This window comes from Scyliorhinus torazame, chromosome 5 (assembly GCF_047496885.1).
Source record: "Scyliorhinus torazame isolate Kashiwa2021f chromosome 5, sScyTor2.1, whole genome shotgun sequence".
NCBI classification, from domain to species: Eukaryota; Metazoa; Chordata; class Chondrichthyes; order Carcharhiniformes; family Scyliorhinidae; genus Scyliorhinus; species Scyliorhinus torazame.
Window position 1 is genome coordinate 77,188,119 of NC_092711.1, and position 12,265 is coordinate 77,200,383.

A 12,265-nucleotide genomic window follows, 5' to 3' on the forward strand; every position below is an offset into this window, starting at 1 on the left:
AGGTTCGATTCCGGCTTGGGTCACTGTCTGTGCGGAGTCTGCACATCCTCCCCGTGTGTGTGTGCATTTCCTCCCGGTGCTCCGGTTTCCTCCCACAGTCCAAAGATGTGCAGGTTAGGTGGATTGGCCATGATAAATTGCCTTTAGTGTCCAAAATTGCCCTTAGTGTTGGGTGGGGTTACTGGGTTATGGGGATAGGGTGGAGCTGTTGACCTTGGGTCGGGTGCTCTTTCCAAGAGCCGGTGCAGACACGATGGGCCGAATGGCCTCCTTCTGCACTGTAAATTCTATGAAATACAGGAGTTGGGACGTCTTGCTAAACTTGTACAAGACATTGGTACGGCCACATTTGGAGCACTGTGTATAGTTCTGGTCCTATTATAGAAAGGATATTATTAAACTCGAAAGAGTGCAGATAAGATTTACTCGGATGCGTCCAGTACTTGATGGTTTGAGTTATGAGAGGCTGTATAGACTAGGACTTGATGCCCTGGAGCGTAGGAGGCTTAGGGGTGATCTTATAGTGGTCTGTAAAATAATGAGGGGCACAGATAAGGTAGTCAACATATTTTCCCAAATGTAGGGGAGTCTAAAACTAGAGGGCATAGGTTTAAGTAAGAGATACAAAAGGGAACAGAGGGGCATTTTTTTTCACACAGAGGGTTGCGAGTATCAGACAGTTATATAAGAAAGCTGGGTATCGAGGGTTATGGGCCAAATGCGGGTAATTGGGACTAGCTCGGTGGTAAAAACTGGGCGGCATGGACAAGTTGGGCCGAAGGGCCTGTTTTCATGCTGTAAACCTCTCTGACTCTATACAACTGCAGCAAAACATCCCTCCATTTATATTAGATTTCCTTTGCAATAAACAATAATATTCCATTGACCTTCCTAATCACTGGCTGTACCTGCAGACTAACTTGGGATCAGGCACCCCAATCCCTCTGTATCTCAAGAGTTCTGCAATCTCTCTCCATTTAAATAATATTGTTTTATTTAATACTTCCTGACAAAGTGGACATTTTCCCAAGTTATGCTCCGTCTATCAGTTTTTTGCCCACTCATTTAACCTGTTTGTGGTCCTTGGCAGAGTCCTTAAATCCACTTCACAAATTACTTTCCAACCGGACTTTGAGGCATCAGAAAATTTAGCCGCCAGGCATTCAATCCCATCATCCAACACATTCATACAGATTGTAAATGGTTGGGAGCCCAGCACTGATCCTGGTGACATTCCACTTGTCACATCTTACCAACCCAGAAATGACCCATTTATACCTACTGGCTGCTTCCTGCTCGCTAACCAATCCTCTATCCATGCTGATATGTTGCCCCCACACCATGAGCTCTTATTTTGTGTAATAACCTTTGATGTGGCACCTTGGGAAATCCCTTCTGGAAATCCAGATAAAGCACATCTACAGGTTCCCCTTTATTGACATCCCTTGTTACTTCCTCAGAGAACCTTGATAAATTAGTCAGTCACGATTGATTCCCTCAACCCAATTTTCAAACACTGTGTCAAAAGAAAATTCAAATCTCCTCTACCCCTCTGGCTCCTTTGCCAATTACCTGAGAGGGACTCACTTTCTGTTAAAGAGCCTGTCAATCCCTTTCACCCATTTTCCCGAAAGTGAACACATTTAATCAGGAAAAGTCCAACAAATTCAAATATTTTCCTGTTAAAAGTTTATTCACGAAACACAACATGGTTAAAAAATCTAACAGAAAATTACTTGAGGATCAAAGACAACCAGAGTAACAGGATGTTCACAATGTTCTGGTCCCAAATGGTTTCCCTTCGGCTCCTCTGTACCCTGTTCCCGTGACTACCCGCTTTGGACACGGGCACTGAACCCTGGGCGTTGCATCACCGTCAGCCCTGGTCACCCTCACCCCTGAACCCTGATTGGTTGGAGGTGCAGTTCCCAGTCAGTCCTCCAGCACATTCCTGTCTCTATTAGCGACGCCCATGGCAGTTCCCCAACTGGGGCACAGGTCCCGTTATTCTCAGCTAAATTCAGCCCTCAGCTCCATCACCTGGCTGTCACTGACACGAGCAATAGAGACAGAAAGGTGCCCGAGGCTCAAATAGGAAGACAAAACTTGTGGATTAGGACCCCCATAAATGTCAGCAACTTTCTTAGAAAAAAATCAAATTCCCAGTCAACAAATTAAAGGATCACACGACGGGACTTCAAGTTTTATGACTTTTAATGCAACAAACAAACAAACTAGAAGCTACTTCAACTCGGAAAATTACACAGTAAAGTACAAAATACAACTTTGTCCTGTTACACAATCTAAAATCACATTCCAAGATTATAGTTACTCTGTCCTGGAAGTCGAAACTGAATTGTCTCAGAACCTGTCCAAAATGATGACCCCTTCCAGAGGATTTACTTCCGTTCTTCGACTAAGACACCGAGGAAAAAAAAGAATAGAATAGAATGTGAACTGGCAAAATACATGAAAATGGACTGTAAAAGCTTCTGTGGCTACGTAAAAAGGAAACATTTGGCTTGGACAAAAGTTTTGTCCGTTCCAGATAGAGTCAGGAGAATTTAGAATGAGGAATCGAGATCTCTACAGCCTCCTCGTTCAACACTCTGGGATGTGGATCAGCTTTTGGAGTTTTATTCACTTTCAGCCCCATTAATTTCTCCAGTACGACTTTTTCACCAATACTAATCTCCACCAGTCCCTTGGTTCTCTGGTGTTTTGGGGACAATTTCTGTATCTTCCTCTGTGAAGACAGACACACATTGTTCAGTTTCTCTGCATTTCCTTACTCCCCATTATAAACTCTCCTGTCTCTGCCTGGAATGGACCCACATTGGTCTTTGCTAATCTTTTCCTTTTCACATTCCTGGAGAAGTTTTTCCAGTCAGTTTTTATGTTTCTTGCCAGTTTGCTCCCATCAGTTTCTTGGTCCCCCTTTGCTGAATTCTAATGGATCTCATGGAATCTTTAACTTTTCTTGTTAGCCACGGTTACATCACTTTTCCTGTTAGATTTTTGTTCCTTAAAGGAATCTATATTTGTTGTATACATGTGAAATAAAAGTTGCAAAAATCCCAGAGGTCCATAGGCTGCTCTCACCTTTGACAGAGAGAGAGCTGACTGGTGGTGATTTAACCCGAGGGTCAGCACACCTCAGGCGAGGGGCCTGGTTGAGAAGGCGGGGCCTTCATGAATAAACTCAGCCGGTACGGGAGTTGAATCCGCACTGTTGGCTTTGCTCTGCATCACGAACCAGTCGTCCAGCCAACTGAGCTAACTGACCCCTGATAAATATGTAATCATTCCTGAAATATTAGGTACTCCCTGTACCAATCAGTTTCCCAGTCCACCTCAGGCAACTTGCCCCTCATACCCTGATAGTTTTCTTCTGTGAGGAACACCCAGATAACATAAACAAAAGAACCCTGTAACCACCCAGGCCCATCTCCATGGCAACATGGCTTTGGGGGGGTTCCGAACAGAAATGGAAACAAAATATCTTCAACTTCCAAACATCCATTCACTCTATGACCCTTGTGCAATTTGAAGCCAGGTATTAGCAACAAGGCTCAAAGTGCATCTGCCCACTGGAGGCAAAGTGGTGAGACCGGCCAGTCCAGCAGAAAGAAACCCTCCGACCATCCCCACTGACCACCTGTCAGAATGAACAAAATGCAGTCCTGGGTGTAGAGCAGAAACAATAACAGCAGAATCCAACCCCTGTAATCAATTGTGAAATTGTTGGTGTCACTGCAGGTCCGATCAAGCATGCAATCCCGTCTCACATTGAGAGGTGGACGGCATCTCCCCAGTGTGAACTCGCTGGTGTGACTGCAGGTTGAATGCTCGAGTAAATCCTTTCCCACACTGAGGGCAGGTGAATGGCCTCTCCCCAGTGTGAACTCGCTGGTGTCTTCGCAGGTGAGATAATTGAGTAAATCCTTTCCCACATTGAGAGCAGGTGAATGGCCTTTCCCCAGTGTGAACTCGCTGATGTATTTGCAGGGTGGATGAATCACTGAATCTTTTTCGACACTGAGGGCAGGTGAATTGCCTCTCCCCAGAGTGAACTCGCTGATGTCTCTGCAGGTTGGATGAATCATTGAACCCCTTCCCACACTGAGGGCAGGTGAAGGGTCTCTCCCCAGTGTGAACTCGTTGATGTGTCTGCAGACTGGATAACTGAGTCAATCCCTTACCACATTTTGAGCAGGTGAATGGCGTCTCCCCAGTGTGAACTCGCTGGTGTGTCTGCAGGCTGGAGAACTGTGTGAATCCCTTACCACACTGAGAGCAGGTGAACGGTCTCTCCCCATTGTGACTGCGTCGATGAGTCTCCAGCTGAGATGGGAATCTGAATCCCTTCCCACAGTCCCCACATTTCCACGGTTTCTCCATGTTTTGGGTCCCCTCGTGTCTCTCCAGATTGGACAGTCAGCGGAAGCCTTGTCTGCACGCAGACCATGTGCACTGTCTCTCCTCACTGTGAATAGTGTGATGTTTTTTCAGGCTGTGTCACACCTTGAAGCTCTTTCCACAGTCAGTTCACTGGAACACTCTCACTCGGGTGTGTGTTGTGTGGCTCTCGGTGCTTTTCCAGTCACACTGATGTTTCAAATCTTAAGAAGCTGACAGTTTGGGTAAATGTTTCTCCTTCTTGATTCAAAGGCCTAAGGAATCGAGTGACTCAGTCAGATCGAGACTTGACTGTTTAGATTTCTGTCTGTAATTCCTCTTCGTTGAATATCCTGTAAAAAAAATACAAAATTCATCACTGTCAGTACAGGATAGAAACTCAGAAGAATAATTCTAATTAAATGGAACATATTTTCCTCTCTCTTATTCCCCGAAAGCTGTAAATCTCCATCCCACACACTCCCTCCATTCTCACTCTGCTGTATCTAATATTCACCCTCCCTATTCTCCTGAAGGTGCTGATTCAGGCTGATTGACAGATCCAAGCTCACAGCTTCCTGTCCAGGAGATCAGAAAAAATATGAGCTGCAGTCGACCATTCAGCCCATCGAGCCTGAACCAGTCAATGGGATCATTGGCCGATCTACCTCAGCACCGTTTTCCCACACTATCCCCATATCCCTCGATATCTTCAATATCTAGAAACCTACCAATCTGTGACTTGAAAATACTTAATGACTGAAGCACCAGAATCCTCGGGGGTAGAGAATTCCAAACCTTCATAAAGAAATCCCTTCTCATTTCAACTTTCTCTCCATCTATCTGCCAGTTCCCGATAACACTCAACATCCTCATCAATCAGAAATCTGTCTGTGGTGGGTGTCGGGCATGTGCTGCGGGAGCTGCTTTTCCGCAGGTTCTGGTGCCACTAACCTATAATCTGTCACTTATCCTGATTGCCCGCCACTCATCTACCTAATCCTTGAATTCATATTTGTTATGATGTCTTTGGAAGACTCAGAGTTTGGTTTGGTAGGATTATGCCAGTAAAAGTGAAGAAATGCGTCGATAAAACAGCGCAGGTGGATTCAGCGGGAATGGAGCAGCCTTTTCAACATGACGGCCTGACCCTCAGGAGGTCTCACCCTCTCCGGGGCTCTCTCAGAAGCGGTGAAAATTATAACTGCCGACATTATCCCTGTTATTGACCAGAGGCGGAGTGTGCTGACTCAATATCTATGAGCTCATGAGGACCGGAGGAAAGAATCCTGAACGTTCTGCAAGGTGCCTCCTCGACGGAGGCAAGAATTCAATCCTTTGAAAACCAGCCGAGTGGCTGGCGGAGGTCCTGGAGGACTTGGGAGAACCGAGGGTCGGAGAACGAACATCCGAGTCATTGCCTGTCAGATGGTCATTATCGAATTTACAGTGTAGGAGGCCACTTGGCCCATCGAGTCTGCGCTATGGAAACAGCACCCCAACCAAGCCCATACCTCCACCCCATCCCCATAACCCAGTAACCCCACCTAACATTTTATTTGGACACTGAGGGCAATTTATCGTGGCCAATCCACCGAACCTGCATATCTTTGGACTGTGGGAGGAAACCGGAGCACCCGAAGGAAACCCACGTTGACACGGGGAGAACGTGCAGACTCTGCACAGTCAGTGACCCAAGCCGGGAATCGAACCTGGAACCCTGAAGCTGTGAAGCTACTGTGCTAACCATTGTGCTACTGTGCTGCCTATAAATTATGTTATTTTCTGTCCATTTAGTCTGGAGGGTAAGGCTCCCGTTAGGTTCTTTGAGGACCGACTTCCATGTTTTCTCAGCTGGATGTGAAGCCTGGGCATTTCAAATTAGAAAGGGTGCAACGTATCCTGTCTCTTGAGGGTGAGGGATAGTTTTCATCCCAGGCCTGTAATCATTCACTTCCACAATTTGAAAGATCGGCAGAAGGTCCTGGAGACGGGTACGGTGAGGTGGCGTCTGGCTCCAGGAGGGAGTGAAGATTTACTTCTTCCAGGACTTTTCGGCAGCAACAAAAATGAAGTGTCGAGACTTCGATGAAGTTCAAAGGCAGCTCAAGGCTGTGGGGAGTGAATTCCATCAGGCTTTATCCTGCAACCCGAAAAATGGGATCCAACAACTCCGTCAAGTCTTTCAATAATCCAACTATTGCCTTGGTCTTCATCAAATCCATGAACGGCAAGGATCTGGAGAGATGGTTTGCAGCTCGGACTAACTCAGGTTCTAATCCGGACTCTTTCCCCATCATGGTGTTGTCTGAATTTCAGAACCACAGAAATTCACATAGGGACAGGAGTAGGCCATTCAGCCCCTCGAGTATGTCCTGCCATTTAATGAGATGATGGCTGATCTGTGACCTAACTCCATATCCCTGAATATCTTTGCTGAACAAAAGTCTATCTATTTCAGATGTAAAATTAACAACTGATCCAGCTTCAACTGCTGTTCGTGGGAGAGAGTTCCAAACCTCTCCCACCCTGTGTGTGAAGAAGTTCTTCCTAACATCTCTACTGAACGGTCTAGCCCTGATTTTTAGACACTGTTCCCCAGTTTTAGAACCTCCAACCAGTGGAAATAGTTTATCTTCATCGACCCTGTCTTTCCCTGTTAATATCATAAATACTTCAATCAGATCACACCTTAATCTTCTAAATTCTAGCAAAAACAGGCCTAATTTGTGTAATCTCTCCTCATAACTCAACCCCTGTAGTCCAGGTATTGTGAGGTATCGTCTTAGTAAACCTGTGTTTCATTCCCTCCAAGGCTAAAATATCTTCCCTAAGGTGTGGTGCCCAGACCTGCTCTCAGTTCTCCAAGTGGGGTCTTGTACAGCTGCAGCATAACCTCTGAGTCTTTATACTCCAATCCTCCAGATAGGCGGCATGGTTGTACAGTGGTTAGCACTGCTACCTCACAGCTCCAGGGTCCCAGGTTCAATTCCGACCTCGGGTGACTGTCTGTGTCGAGATTTTACTTTCTCCCCGTGTGCGCGTGGGTTTCCTCCGGGTGCTCCGGTTTCCTCCCACTGTCCAAAGATGGGCAGGTTAGGTGGATTGGCCATGTTAAATTGCCCCTTAGTATCCAAAAGGTTAGGTGGGGTTACGGGGAAAGGGTGGAATTTGGGCTTAGGCAGGGTGCTGTTTCCAAGGGCCAGTGCAGACTCGATGGTCCGAATGGCCTCCTTCTGCTCTGTATATTCTCTGATTCTATGTAAATGCTAGCATTCCATTCGCCTTTTTGATTATTTTCTGCACTTGTTCCTGGCAGTTTAGGGATCTGTGCATCTCAACCCCCACACTCTTCGCCATCCACTGTACTTAACCTCTTTCCATTTAGAAAATATTCTGTTCTATTTGTTGGTTCAAAACGTATAACTTCACACTTCATAGATCATAGAATTTACAGTGCAGAAGGAGGCCATTCGGCCCATCGAGTCAATTGCAGTTGTAATCGAGTTGATTACATGGAATTCCATTTGCCACAATTTTGCCCATTCACCGAGTCTGTCAATATCTCCTTGCAATTTGATGCCATCATCTAGGCTGTCCATGATGCCATCTAACTTTGTATCATCAGCAACAGTGAAGAGGCCCTTCTGCCTATTGAGTCTGCACCGACACTGGCAAAACACCTGACCGACCTGATTCCATTTGCCAGCACTTGGCCCATAGCCTTGAATGTTATGACCTGCCAAGTGTTCACCCAGGTACTTTTTAACCCGCCTCTCCCACCCTTCCAGGCAGTGCATTCCAAACCGTCACCACCCTCTGGGTAAAAAGTTTATTTCTCAAAACCCCCCTAAACCTCCTGCCCCTCACCATGAGCTTGTGTCCCCTCGTGACTGACCTTCAACTGAGGGGAACAGCTGCTCCCTATCCACCCTGTCCAAGCCCCTAATAATCTTGTACACCCCAATAATCTTGTACACCTTGATCAGGTCACCCTCTCCCCCACCCCCACCCTTCTCGGCTACAATGAAAACAACCCAAGCCTATAGCATAACCCAGAAAATTAAAAGGAAAATCCAGGATAATCCAGGAAGTTACAATCTGGTGAACTTTACGTCAGTGGTAGGGAAATTATTGGAGAGGATTCTTCGAGACAGGATTTGCTCCCATTTCGAAGCACATGGACGTACCAGCGAGAGGCAGCATGGGTTGTGAAGGAGAGACTGTGTCTCACTAGCTTGATCAAGTTTTTCGAGGAAGTGATGGAGATGATTGATGAAGGTAGTAAGACCCTTGGCAGACTGGTACAGAAGGTGAAGTCACACAGGATCAGAGGTGATAAGATCGGTATAGCACTGGCTCGGTCATAGACGACAAAGGGTAGCAGCAGAAGGGTGCTTTTCTGAATGGATGGCTATGACTAGTGGTGTTCCGTAGGGATCAGCGCTGCGACCTGTGTTGTTTGTAGTATATATAAATGATTTGGAGGAAAATGTAATTGCTTTGATTAGTAAGTTTGCAGATGACACAAAGATGGTGGAATTGCGGATAGCGATGTGGACTGTCAGAGGATTCTGCAGAATATAGATCAGTTGGAGACTTTGGTGGCAAAATGGCAGATGGAGTTTATTCCAGACAAATGTGAGGTAATGTATTTTGGAAGGTCTAATACAGGGGGGGGAAATATACAGTAAATGGCAGAACCCTTAAGAGTATTGACAGGCAGAGGGATCTAGGTGTACAGGTCCACAGGCCACTGAAAGGGCATCGTAGGTGGAGAAGGTAGTCAAGAACACAAACGGCATGCTTGCCTTCATTGGCCGGGGAATTAAGTTTAAAAATTGGCAAGTCATGTTGCAGACTTACAGAACCTCAGTTAGGCCACACTTGGAATATAGTGTTCAATTCTGGTTGCCATACAACCAGAAAGATGTGGAGACTTTGGAGAGGATACAGAAAAGATTTACCAGGATGTTGCCTGGTATGGAGGGCATTAGCTATAAGGATGGGTTGGAGATACTTGGTTTGTTCTCACTGGAACGACGGAGGTTGAGGGGCGACCTGATAGAAGTCTACAAAATTATGAGGGGCATGAACAGTGAAGACGGTCAGAAACTTTTTTCCAGGGTGGAAGAGTCAATTACTGGGAGACACAGGTTTAAGGTGTGAGGGGCAAAGTTTAGAGGGGCTGGCTTAGCACACTGGGCTAAATCGCTGGCATTTAAAGCAGACCAAGGCAGGCCAGCAGCACGGTTCGATTCCCGTACCAGCCTCCCCGAACAGGCGCCGGAATGTGGTGACTAGGGGCTTTTCACAGTAACTTCATTGAAGCCTACTTGTGACAATAAGCGATTTTCATTTTCATTTCATTTCATGTACGAGGGAAGTTTTTTTTACAGAGAGGGTAATGGGTGCCTGGAACTCACTGCCAGAGGTGCTGGTGGAAGCAGGTACGATAGTGACATTTAAGGGATGTCTTGACAAATACATGAATAGGTTGGGAATAGAGGAATATAGACCCCGGAGGAGTAGACGGCTTTAGGTCAGACGGGCAGCATGGTCGGTGCAGGCTTGGGAAGGCCGAAGGTTCAGGCTTGGGAAGGCCGAAGGTTCAGGCTTGGGAAGGCTGAAGGTTCAGGCTTGGGAAGGCCGAAGGTTCAGGCTTGGGAAGGCCGAAGGGCCTGTTCCTGTGCTGAACGTTTCTGTGCTCTTTGTTTGTTCTATCCAACCTCTCTTCATAACTAAAATGTTCCATCCCATGCAACCTCCTCTGCATTGTCTCCAATCACATCCTTCCTATAATGTGGCGAGCAGAAATGCTCACAGTAATGTCCCATCTGCCTTTTTCACCACCCTATTAACCTGCCCTTCCACGTTCAGAGATCTCTGGACAAACTTGCCAAGGTCCCTTTGTTGCTCAGAACTTCCCAGTGTCATGCTGCTCATTGAATATTTCCTGGTCACATTACCCCTTCCAAAGTGTGTCACCTCACTTTTTAGGTTTCAATTCCATTTGACCATCCCGTCTATATCTTCCTGTTACCTCACTGTTAACCACCCGGCCAAGCTTTGAGTCACTCGCAAGTCTCCCATGTGGGATCTTGTCAAATGCTTTATTGAAATCCATGTATACTACATCAACTGCACAAACCCCATCTACACACCTGGTCACATGCTCAAAAAATGCAATCAAATTTGTTCCGCATTACCTCCCTCTGCCAGTGTCATGCTGACTATTCCTGATCAAACCTCGCCAAGTGGAGATAAGAGTGCATCAGAATTTTCTCCAATAGTTTCCCTGCCACTGACATGGGGCTCACTAGTCTGCAGTTACCTGGCTTATCTCCACAAACGTTCTTTTTTTCTTTAATTTAGAGTACCCAATTGTTTTTTTTCCAATTAAGGGGCAATTTAGCATGGCCAATCCACCTAACCTGCACATCGTTGGGCTGTGGGGGTGAAACCCACGCAGACATGGGGAGAATATGCAAACTCCACACAAACAGTGACCCAGGGCCAGGATTCAAACCTGGATCCTCAGCACCGCAGTCCCAGTGCTATCGACTGCACCGCATGCCGCCCCTTCTACAATCTTTCTTAAATAGTAGGACCACATTAGCTGTCCCCGTGGCCAGAGCGGAATTAAAACTTTGGGTCAGAACCCATGAAATCTTCTCCCTGTCTCCCACAGCATCAAATTGGGATTCTAATACAGGTGGGAATTCCACAATTCATCCAGACTTAGTAATCTAATAATTTTATGGGCGGCACAGTAGCATTGCTGCTTCACGCACCAGGGACCTGGATTCGATTACGGCTTGGGTCACTGTCTGTTTGGAGTCTGCATGTTCTCCCCGTGTCTGCATGGGTTTCCTCCGGGTGTCCCGGTTTCCTCCCACAAGTCCTGAAAGACGAGCTTGTTAGGTGAATTGGACATTCTGAATACTCCCTCTGGGAACCTGAACAGGCGCCGGAGTGTGGCGACTAGGGGATTTTCAGTCACTTCATTGCAGTATTCATGTAAGCCGACTTGTGAAATGAAATGAAAATCGTTTATTGTCACAAGTAGGCTTCAAATGAAGTTACTGTGAAAAGCCCCGAGTTGTCACATTCCGGCGCCTGTTCAGGGAGGCTGGTACGGGAATTGAACCGTGCTTAGTCTGCTTTAAAAGCCAGCTCTTTAGCCCTGTGCTAAACTAGCCCCTAATAATAAAGATTATTATAATTTAAGCCTACTTGTGACAATAATAAAGATTATTGTGAATGGGCCAAAGAGCCTCTTTCCGTGCTGTAAAGAGAGGGAATGAATGAGAAGGACTTTATAGAGAAACTGCCAAAGCCTCAACATTCACCAGCTCGGAGGACACACCTTAGCTCCCTTTCCAATCTGAAAGCAGCCTGAGCTGGATTTACATTCCCCTTAATTGATCATTGCTGGGTGATAATCCTGTACTTCCTCACCTCACACCACTGTGACAGCACCTTCACTACACAGACTGCAGCAACTGACCAAACATTACCTTCCCAGTTATTCCTGAAGGCACCGCCTTCCCAACCTGGCCCCTTGCCTGAGGTGTGGTGAACCTCAGGTCACATCACCGCCGGTCAGCTCTCTCCCGGGACCAAGCCCTTGTTCACAGCCGCCATCTTGGGGAAACAGAGCGCAGGCGCTGGCGTCTTGGATGCAACAGCGAGTGGGCGGGACCTGAAGGTTTCTGTTCCCAGCCGGGTCCTAATGCTCATCAAACATACCAGGGCCAGATTTTTAAAACGTTTCACCCACTCCCAGGCTGAACCTGATGTTTGTCGCCTGGAGGTCCGGTGGATCACGGATACATTGAGTGTGAGTCTGCAGCCTCTATATAGC

At 46.6% G+C, this 12,265-nt stretch overlaps 1 long non-coding RNA gene across 1 annotated transcript; it reads right to left on the reverse strand.

Annotated features, from left to right (window-relative positions):
- Positions 1-2,196: 2,196 nt before the first annotated feature.
- Positions 2,197-12,060, reverse strand: LOC140421458 (uncharacterized). Its single transcript, XR_011946792.1, has 2 exons — positions 11,919-12,060; positions 2,197-4,751 (listed from the first exon to the last, which is right to left on the reverse strand). It is a non-coding gene; the product is annotated as an uncharacterized lncRNA (long non-coding RNA).
- Positions 12,061-12,265: the final 205 nt, after the last annotated feature.